The 9,473-nt window shown below is 40.9% G+C and overlaps 1 protein-coding gene across 1 annotated transcript in view; it reads left to right on the plus strand.

Moving 5' to 3' along the window:
• Window positions 1-9,473, plus strand: part of LOC107392426 (delta-like protein 4) — a 101,370-nt gene that overhangs the window by 29,563 nt on the left and 62,334 nt on the right. Inside the window, exon 2 of the mRNA XM_054741568.2 lies at window positions 1,466-1,584. The gene's annotated coding sequence lies outside the window, so the exon portion shown is untranslated. The remainder of the gene's footprint in view (window positions 1-1,465; window positions 1,585-9,473) is intronic.

The following is a 9,473-nucleotide window of genomic DNA, read 5'->3' on the forward strand; positions in this document are numbered from 1 at the left end:
TGTGTTTAGAAAAGAACCAAACAGTGGAATCATGAGTACAGATTCGGTCAGCGCCTGCAAATGGGATTCCATGAGCCACGTGTCCACTGTAGGAGTTCAGGGAAATATCTTGGAGGAGGGAAGAAGACTTGGAAAATATGATGCCTCGGTCCTTGCAGCCTTGCTTCTGAAGTTTATTTATAGGGCACTTTCCACAACCCTAGAATGTGAAAGCAGTAAAAATATAACTTTAAATAAATCAGGTGATCGGAAATCTGGACGATCATTTTCAAAGAATCGGCATCTGATGAAAAAGATTGGATTCCCCTTATAAAACAACAAGTATGATGTTTTAAATTCAAATGGAGATTTTCAAACTGAATTACAATGACTTAATTTAATTTCAGCAAGTTCTTCTACATCAATATTCTTTATTTTTTGGATGAAAATAACAGCAGGCGGTTATTCAGGCACCATAACATGCAGGTGTTAGCTAGCAGGCTAACAAAGAGCTAAATGTTTTCTCAGGAATGGGAAAATGTCTGGAAACTCTGTTTCCTGCATTTTCAGCTTTGGCCCAGCTCAGGTACTCGGTTGGTTATTCAGAGATGCCAGCAGTGGAAACGGGCAATGACTTCAATTTTCAGGAATGGAATATGGCAGCCTTTTGCTAACCGTCTTGCTAAGAATAGAACGTATGAAGTAATTTTAAGTAAATGTGAAGGTTTTTTTTTTTTGTAAATAAAATTTGTTCACGCTTGTGTTGATAGGAGTAACCGGACTTTGTCAGCAGCTGTTTTGTCTGAACATCAAAAATGTTTTACATCTGAGTCTTAACCCTCTCAGGCTCAAAATAAGTTTTGATAAAAGGATGAAGTCCTTCGGGGTACTTCTGAGTTTAAAAATGCTCATTAAACACGTATGTGAGTAAGTAACCAGGTAGGTAGGTTTTAACGCTGCAAATCTGCAACGCCTGCCTCCGGAGGTTTAATGTAGATCAGGCTTGAACATTTGCATTGTCAGTTACTTTAGTTTACATTAGACAGCAAAATAATTTGATTTAAAAAGGCGTCATTTTTTAAAAATGAAAATAAGTGGTTGAATCATCTTCCTAAGCTAAAAAATATCTTCATTAATACACTCCAACTTAATAAATTCCCTCGTTGCTGTTCAGAAACTTCTGAAATTGACTCAGTGGTCGCGTGAAAATTTAAAATGAGCTCATTGGGTCTAATCATCTTTTTACTTACAGCAGGATCATTCTCCACGGAGCAAAGTGACCTCAAAACTTTTCCCTTAAAATGTCACATTGCACTTTGTCAGAATTATTACTGACATTGTCTCTATGTTATGACTTCAAACAGGTTCTGACATCACACCTTCTCCATAATTGACATTGCTTTCGACTGTTAGGCTGAATAATAGATGCCTGCCCATGCATAATTCATTGAAATGTGATATTTGTTTTCCTTTTCTTGTGTTCAAGGCCGGAATTTGTCGCATCCTCGGTGTGTGTTTTTTATTCTTGTCACTGGGAGAGAAACAGAGGCTATCTGCAGGAAGTAATGAGAACATCACAGCTACTGGAACATCAGAGCAGAGGAGGTACTGTTTACTTTTCCCCTCTTTTGACCAAATTGATTTCTGTGATATCACCACCTGCAATTATCAGATTAATTCTAAAAAATGAACGTGACACAAGGAAATATACTGAAGGTGAGTTAGTTGAACACCTGGGATGCTGGCACTGTTCATACATTATTGGCATGTCCATATTTTACAGAAGTGCTCATTATGCTGAGTGATGGCTCGGAGGAAGATTTAATCAGGTCCTCTTCAATCCCCCATTCTATTCACAATGACTTCATTTTCATTTTGACATTGAGCCAAAGGTGGACAGGCTGTTTTTACAGCAGCGACGCAAACAGCCAGTAAACAATCTGTTAATTAGGCATTAGTGTTTGTGGTTTGCAAGCAAGTAAAATACATGAGTTCAGAAATACTTTTAGAAGAAGATTACAAACACTGATGCTGCAAACATCAGACTTTATGTGAGTTTGGACATTTCAATGAAATAGAAACCTGCACCAGATTTGGAAAGTTGTTTTTAGCAGCAAATAGACAAACTATAAATTATTGTTTGAGTGCCAAATTAGCTGATTGAGTGGGGCGGCTTACTGTGTATATTTTGATAAAACATTGATTAAAAAATCACATAATATGACAAATATATCAATTTAAATTCACGTTTAATCAGGATGTAAGGACTAATACGTGTTTTACCAAGTGTTTCACCAGAACGTCTGTTATCTATGGAGTCCCTGATGTTCAAAACAGTGAAACAAAATCCTAAAAGCATTTCCACTAAACGCATAACAATTTCCTATAAATCCTATTTGAATAAAATGTATCTGTACAATAAATTCTTGTTTGAGGAGATTTCAACTCACTTGCTCGAATCTGAGCGAAAACCATGAAACATGACTTAATTGGTGCCTTTTTGATGGTCATGTGCAGCCTGTATAATGTAGTCACATAAAGAGTTTATGCAGAGTTAAACATTAAATATAACACCTGCATGACAGACTGGCTGCTTCCTGCAAAATGGTTTTTCGTGGCATTAAAATGAGATGCTTGCAAAACGTAATACCTACAGTAACCATGGTTACCAAGAAGACGAGGGCTGAAGGAAAGGAAAGATGAACCTGGAGAAAGTCAATATGTAGATTATAGGGATTAATTAAATTTTTGCATTTGCTAATTCTTACAGAGAACATTAATTAAAAAATTGAAGCAATAACTAAAAAAAATTAAATATACAAATAATTTTCTTTTTTCACTCAAGCTTTTGTTGGATATTTACATATATTTATATGTGTGTCTTATATTTTATGCATTAATCAAGTAAGTCTTCATTGAAATTGTTACTTTGAGATAAATAAAGGATGTCTGAAATCTAATTTAAATGTTTTTATTTTTACAGATTTCTCAAAAATTCTTTATAGTCCCACACAGATTTTTTAAAAAAATTCAGTTCCATTCCAGTTTCTCACAGTGGGTGTAAAAACACCTTCAAATAAATCAAAATGACCCCTCTCAAATCTATTTACCTTATTCTAAATAAGGTGATGCATCACAAGAAGGCAAAAAGGTGCAGCAGTTAGGTGAATTCCTGGAAGTGCATCAGTATTGAGGAGCTCCTTTATTTATAAATAAAGCTTTGATTGATTGATTGATTGATTGATTGAGTATCTAAATTCCTCAAACTTTGGAGTCAGCGTGGCCAACGTCTGTGCAACAAATTGCTGATTCTTTTGGGGTTATGGGGTATGAGTTTTTTCTTCTTTTGACATGTCAGGATTGAGGTTCCCAAGCGATGTGATGTATAATGAAGAGCTGTGGCAGCATCGGTCGGAGCTGTCTGCTCACATTATCTGTGCGTTTCCTCTTCTTGACGCTGAACAGGGAAGGTCACGAGTCAGATTTCTAAATCCTTCAGGTCACTTAAAGAAATAAACCTCGAAACGTCAGATGCGTGACAAACGATGTAGAAACGTGCTTGGCGTTTCTTTGTCATGCAGGCTAAAACAAAGAAACAAACAAAAAAAACTAAATTATTGAATTTTTATCATTCTGCATTGAAGTAAGTGCTAATTCGTAATCTCCCTTCACACCTGCTGGATGAAAAGCATCAAATCATCTTTAAGCGAACAGTTGGCCATTCCCCATGGGTTGGCTGCTCACAGATGGTGGGAGTTGTGTGTGATGTGTCGAACTTCTCTCAAATTGACCCAAATTAACTTTCGCTCAACACATCACCGACTCCTGGGATCAGCACGGGAACGTTTTGATGATTTTAGTGAATTATGACGATCCTCACTGTCTATAAAAAGGAACTGACCTGTGAGCAACATTTCACACATCCATCTTGACAGGCAGCGTAAAAAAAAAGCCTCCTAATTTTACAACTTTTCCTCGTGCAGTTTAACCAAAGTTGCTGGATGGCAGAGACAGATTTGTAGTTTTTTCTTCCCACTTGTTTTATTTTAAGAGTTGACCTTCAGAGGAAGAAGCAGTGGAAAAGAAATGAAAGAACCATTTCTGCGTCTGACCTTTAAGTGATGCATTACCTTCGAACAGTAAGTGAAATTGATGGTTTTGTGTTGTTATGATGCCCCGGTGTTCAAGTGTTGCCATTTCCTCCGAGTATTGAAGCCAGACTGTGCCACACGTTAGAACACTTCCTTACGTCTCAGATCATCGATGAAAGTGGCAGAGGGTGGTCGAGCAACAGCAACCAACTGGCTCTTAAACAGCCTGCTGGACATCATTAGAGTCTGGAGCGCCACATGCAGCTGATTGTTAGAGGAAATGGACCGTCTCGTGCTCTATGTGACGCTAACACTTTACCTTTTGCATCACAAAGTCTGTTTAAAATGTTCTGATGAAGTCAGTGGGCTTCAAAAGTTCATGAAATGTTGAAGCTACACTGAGAAATTTACTGTTGAATTTACTCATGTTATGTCTACTATTTGAACCTACCGGTAGTTACTAATGTGAAGAATAATATACATTGCTATTATGTTAAAAGCAAATGTATATTAGTCTCTACATTTAAGCAACTAGGTTTAGTTGAAACAGACATTAAGTTCAACATTTTATTTCTTATAGTGTAGGTTATTGTGCAGTTTCCTTCTGAGGATCAAACACAATTTGCACCTTTCTGCCTAGATGTATCCTCATTAAAAAAACATACAGCAAAATGCAACAAAGTTGGAACAAGTTGTTAAAGAGGATCCTTGTCTTGTTTTGTATGACAAGAGACAAACGCTGCTCAGGTTACTGAATTTATCCTCACAGGTTTGTCTTATGAGTGCATCTATAAAATTTCTAATGAATCTCTCTCCCAGACTGTGCATGTTGGAGCAATTGTCATTGTTTGGATGCACCGTGCAAATATATTATCTACAAGACAGAATTATGCAAATAGAAGGCAGCAGATGTACAGATGTCACCTCGAGAAAAACAAGGGAGGGCAATAGGAATGCTAAATAGTAAAGAACAACCTTACTAAGCAACCATTTTTTAATATCATGTAATAGAATTACTTCCTTATGAATAGATTACACCTAATTTAGGGGGAAATGTTTTTGCTAAAATCTGGTAAAACTCTGGGAAAGAGGAAACTATTATTAGTTCAGGTATTTATTTATGTGGTTGGGTCAGAAAAGAAGTGACACGTTTTAAGTACTCGTCGTCGTCGTTTTCCTCCGCTTATCCGGGTCCGGGTCGCGGGGGCAGCATCCCAAATAGGGAGCTCCAGACAGTCCTCTCCCCAACCACCTCCACCAGCTCCTCCAACAGGACCCCAAGGCGTTCCCAGACCAGATTGGAGATGTAACCTCTCCAACGTGTCCTGGGTCGACCTGGGGGCCTCCTGCCGGCAGGACATGCCCAAAACACCTCCCCAGGGAGGCGTCCAGGAGGCATCCTAACCAGATGCCCAAACCACCTCAACTGACTCCTTTCGATCCAGAGGAGCAGCGGATCTACTCCGAGTCCCTCCCGAATGTCCGAGCTCCTCACCCTATCTCTAAGGCTCTAATCTCTAAACAGTGTGAGCGAGTTGCTGCCTGACTCTCCTGAGGCACCGGTCAGTTTGCCAGAGCCTCTTTGGCGCCGATCGATAGTCTTTCTCCATGGCCTTACCAAACTCCTCCCACGCCCGAGATTTTTGCCTCGGCAACTGCCACTGCTGCACCCCGCTTGGCTATCTAGTACCCGTCTGCTGCCTCCGGAGACCCACAGACCAGCCATGCCCTGCAGGCCTCCTTCTTCAGCCTGACGGCTCTTCGAGCCTCTGGTGTCCACCAGTGGGTACAGGGGTTGCAACCACGACTGGCACCGGCCACCTTGTGACCACAGCTAGCAACAGCCGCCTCAACTATTGCAGAGTGGAACAAGGCCCACTCGGAGTCCATGCCCCCCACTGCTCTTGGGACGCGTTCAATGCTCTGCCAGAGGTGGGAGTTGAAGACCGTCTTGACAGGTTCTTCTGCCAGGTGTTCCCAGCAGATCCTCAACATGCGTTTGGGTCTGCCAGGTCTACGCGGCATGTTCCCCTGCCATCTGATCCAACTCACCACCAGGTGATGATCAGTTGACAGCTCCGCTCCTCTCTTTACTCGGGTGTCCAAAACGTACGGCCGCAGGTCAGATGATACGACTACAAAGTCTATCATCGGCCTGCGACCTAGGCTGCCCTGGTACCAAGTGTACTGATGGGCATCCTTATGTTCGAACATGGTGTTCATTATGGCCAAACTGCGGCTTGCACAGAAGTCCAATAACGAAACACCACTCCAGTTCAGATCAGGCGGGCCATTCCTCCCAATCACACCCCTCCAGGTCATGCTGTCATTGCCCACGTGAGCATTGAAGTCCCCCAGCAGGGCAAAGGAGTCCTCTGATGGAGCACTATCTAGCACTCGTCCCAGGGACTCCAAAAAGGTTGGGTAATCTGAACTGATATTTGGCGCATAAGTACAAACAACAGTCACTACCCGTTTCCCGATCCGAAGGTGCAGGGAAGCTACCCTCTCGTCCCCCAGGGTAAACCCCAACACACAGACAGAGAGTCTTGGGGCTAACAAAAAGCCAACCCCAGCCCTCCACCTCTCACCCGGAGCAACTCCAGCAAAGGAGAGTGTCCAACCCCTCTCAAGGACTTGGGTTCCAGAGCCAATGCTATGTGTCGAGGTGAGTCCGACTACATCTAGCCGGTACCGCTCAACCTCTGCCACAAGCTCCTGCTCCTTCCCCGCCAGCGAGGTGACGTTCCATGTCCCAATAACCAGTTTCCTTGTCCGGGGATTGGACCGCCAAGGCTCCCGCCTCGGTCTGCCACCCGATCCACACTGCACCGGACCCTTCATGTTCTTCCTGTGGGTGGTGGGTCCACAGTTGGATGGGCCCATGTATCTGGTTCGGGCTGGGCCCGGCCGGGCTCTATGGGCGAAAGTCCGGCCACCAGGTGCTCTCACACGGGCCCCAACCCAGGTCTGGCTCCAGGGTGGGACCCCGGTAACCCTCCGGACCGGGTACTCCGACTCTTTGTTTTTACGCCCATGAAGTTTTAAATGCTGTGATTTGTTTCTAAATACTGACCTGTTGCCATTCAAAATGTAATAAATAGATAAGATACAATGAACGCCATGATCTCAGCAGCCTTTGTGAAAACAATTTTAAGCAAACACTTACAGTAAGTTGAATTTCTTACATTTTATGGAAAATGATCATTAAAAGTTAAAATTTCCTGAGTATCAGATCTGTTGTTTTATTTTAAAGAGCAAGTCACCCCCAAATAAACTTTTTTTTGCTGATAAACTAAATAAACGAGTGTCTAATCGTGCTGCAGAAACGTGTAGTCAATAATTTGGCACTTCAGTGCATCTTAGTTAAAATTTAAATATTCTGCCTAAAACTGGCAGTGTTGTGCCGTTGTCAGGTAAAAACTCTGCACTCTTTAAAGAGCAAGTCACCCCCTACCAGAGTCTAACTCCACTCCCACTTCAAGTTTGAAAAATGCAATAAATGCTGTTGCCTGGCAGACCGAGAAGGAGGAGCTGCTAAGAAATACACACACACACAGGCTCACGACAGCATTGTGACTTCATAATGTACCAGTTTACATCATAGCATACCTCTTAGCCAATAGCGGTTGCAGATTTAAATTAAAATATAGTGCAGAGTTTTTACCTGACAACGGCACAACACTGCCAGTTTTAGGCAGAATATTTAAATTTTAACTAAGATGCACTGAAGTGCCAAATTATTGACTACACTTGTCTGCAGCACGATTAGACACTCGTTTATTTAGTTTATCAGCAAAAAAAAGTTTATTTGGGGGTGACTTGCTCTTTAAATGTGTTGCTCGTGAGATAAGTCTTCATAAGCTTTTTAATTAATTATCAGTGCAGGCTGATTTGTTTATTCATGACAAAAGTTTCTTAATAATTAGTGAATAAGTTTCCAGGAAAACTTCTAAATTAAAAATACACACAAGATGTAACCTCTGATTTCTCAGGGTTATCATCACTTCTCTGCAAAATCTTTAGCATCTTCAGTTGCTTGCACTGCGGCATCTGTTCCTCTCACAGCTTGTCTTCTTTTTCAAGTTTTGCATCTTTTTATTCCCCCCTCCATCAGTTAATATGCCCCTTTGACAGTCTGTCTTTTGTCTCTCTCTTAGGATAAAGTTCAGCTGTCAGTTTTTGGTATCAGATGTTGCAAAACCTTTTTTAAAGAACATCAACTAAACCTTAGATCACATAAGCTGTTTATTTCAGGCCAATTATAAGTTTTAGACACGGCTGTTTTTTGTTTTTTTTATCTCCCATCACTTGCCAACAGAGCACCACTTTACGAGCAACAATGAAAGCTAATCATCAATCTTTCTGACAGCAGCACTGTTGAACTGTGTGTTAACTGAAATCTCACAGTAACACAACGTGTAACCTGCTTCTGTTTCTTGCAACATGTATAATTTATCACATGTCAAGCTGCAGGGGCACAGTGCATGCTCGACCTCAGCTGGGGATGTGGTTTTTTTTTTTCTTTAAACGTATCTTTGACCATTTCTATGTATAAGTGTCAGTCCTAGACCTTTGCTTGCACCCAGCAAGATGAATAACAAGAAGTCAGCTCATTGGGTGTTTACAGGATATGAAATTCTGCAGCTGCAGATGGTTTTATAAGTGGGTACCGCATTATGTGGAAGCCTAAGAGGTAAACTGATATTTTGTCAAGGGTGCTTGCACAGTCAACAATGTTGCACAGGCATTTATTACTCTTGCTTCAGCTTTTGACTTCCTCTATTCTAAATCATGAAGTTATATGTTTGTTAGAGGCTAAAACCAACCACTGAGCTGGGTTGTGATGAATTTGTTTATTTACAAAATCCCCACAAAGCTTGTGATTATAAATTTCAGAATGTCTTTATTTATTCCACCTCTGGAACGTTTCTTCAGAATATTGTTTTTGCTTTCATGCAGATCCTTTTAGAACATAACTTCGTTTTTAATAGAAAATCATATGTTTTGTTCTAATCAGAGCAGCAAAAGGATTTTATGTGTTTGTTGGCAGCTTATGCCACAGATGCCCCAGTTGTCCGTGATGTCTGGGTTGATAAATCGTCTCTGTTGGCTTTAATTAGGCTGATTTTTCAAGTGTTATGTTTTGTCCTCAATGTCAGGACTAAAGTCATGGTCTGCATCATTTTACCTATAATATTTGTCTTTTAATCCCCTCCAGGACTATACGCTACAGAATAAATGATTTTTACTCTATTGGAATCTTAAATGAATTTCAGTCTGATAATCTATCCTCATGAAAACTACTTATGCATGTCAGGTTAAATATATGGCTCCTCTCAAGCTTTTATTGCAGCCTACATCGGATGGGATAAAGGGCATCTTCCTTTGGGTTTACCTCAT

Source organism: Nothobranchius furzeri, chromosome 18 (assembly GCF_043380555.1).
Source record: "Nothobranchius furzeri strain GRZ-AD chromosome 18, NfurGRZ-RIMD1, whole genome shotgun sequence".
Lineage (NCBI taxonomy): Eukaryota > Metazoa > Chordata > Actinopteri > Cyprinodontiformes > Nothobranchiidae > Nothobranchius > Nothobranchius furzeri.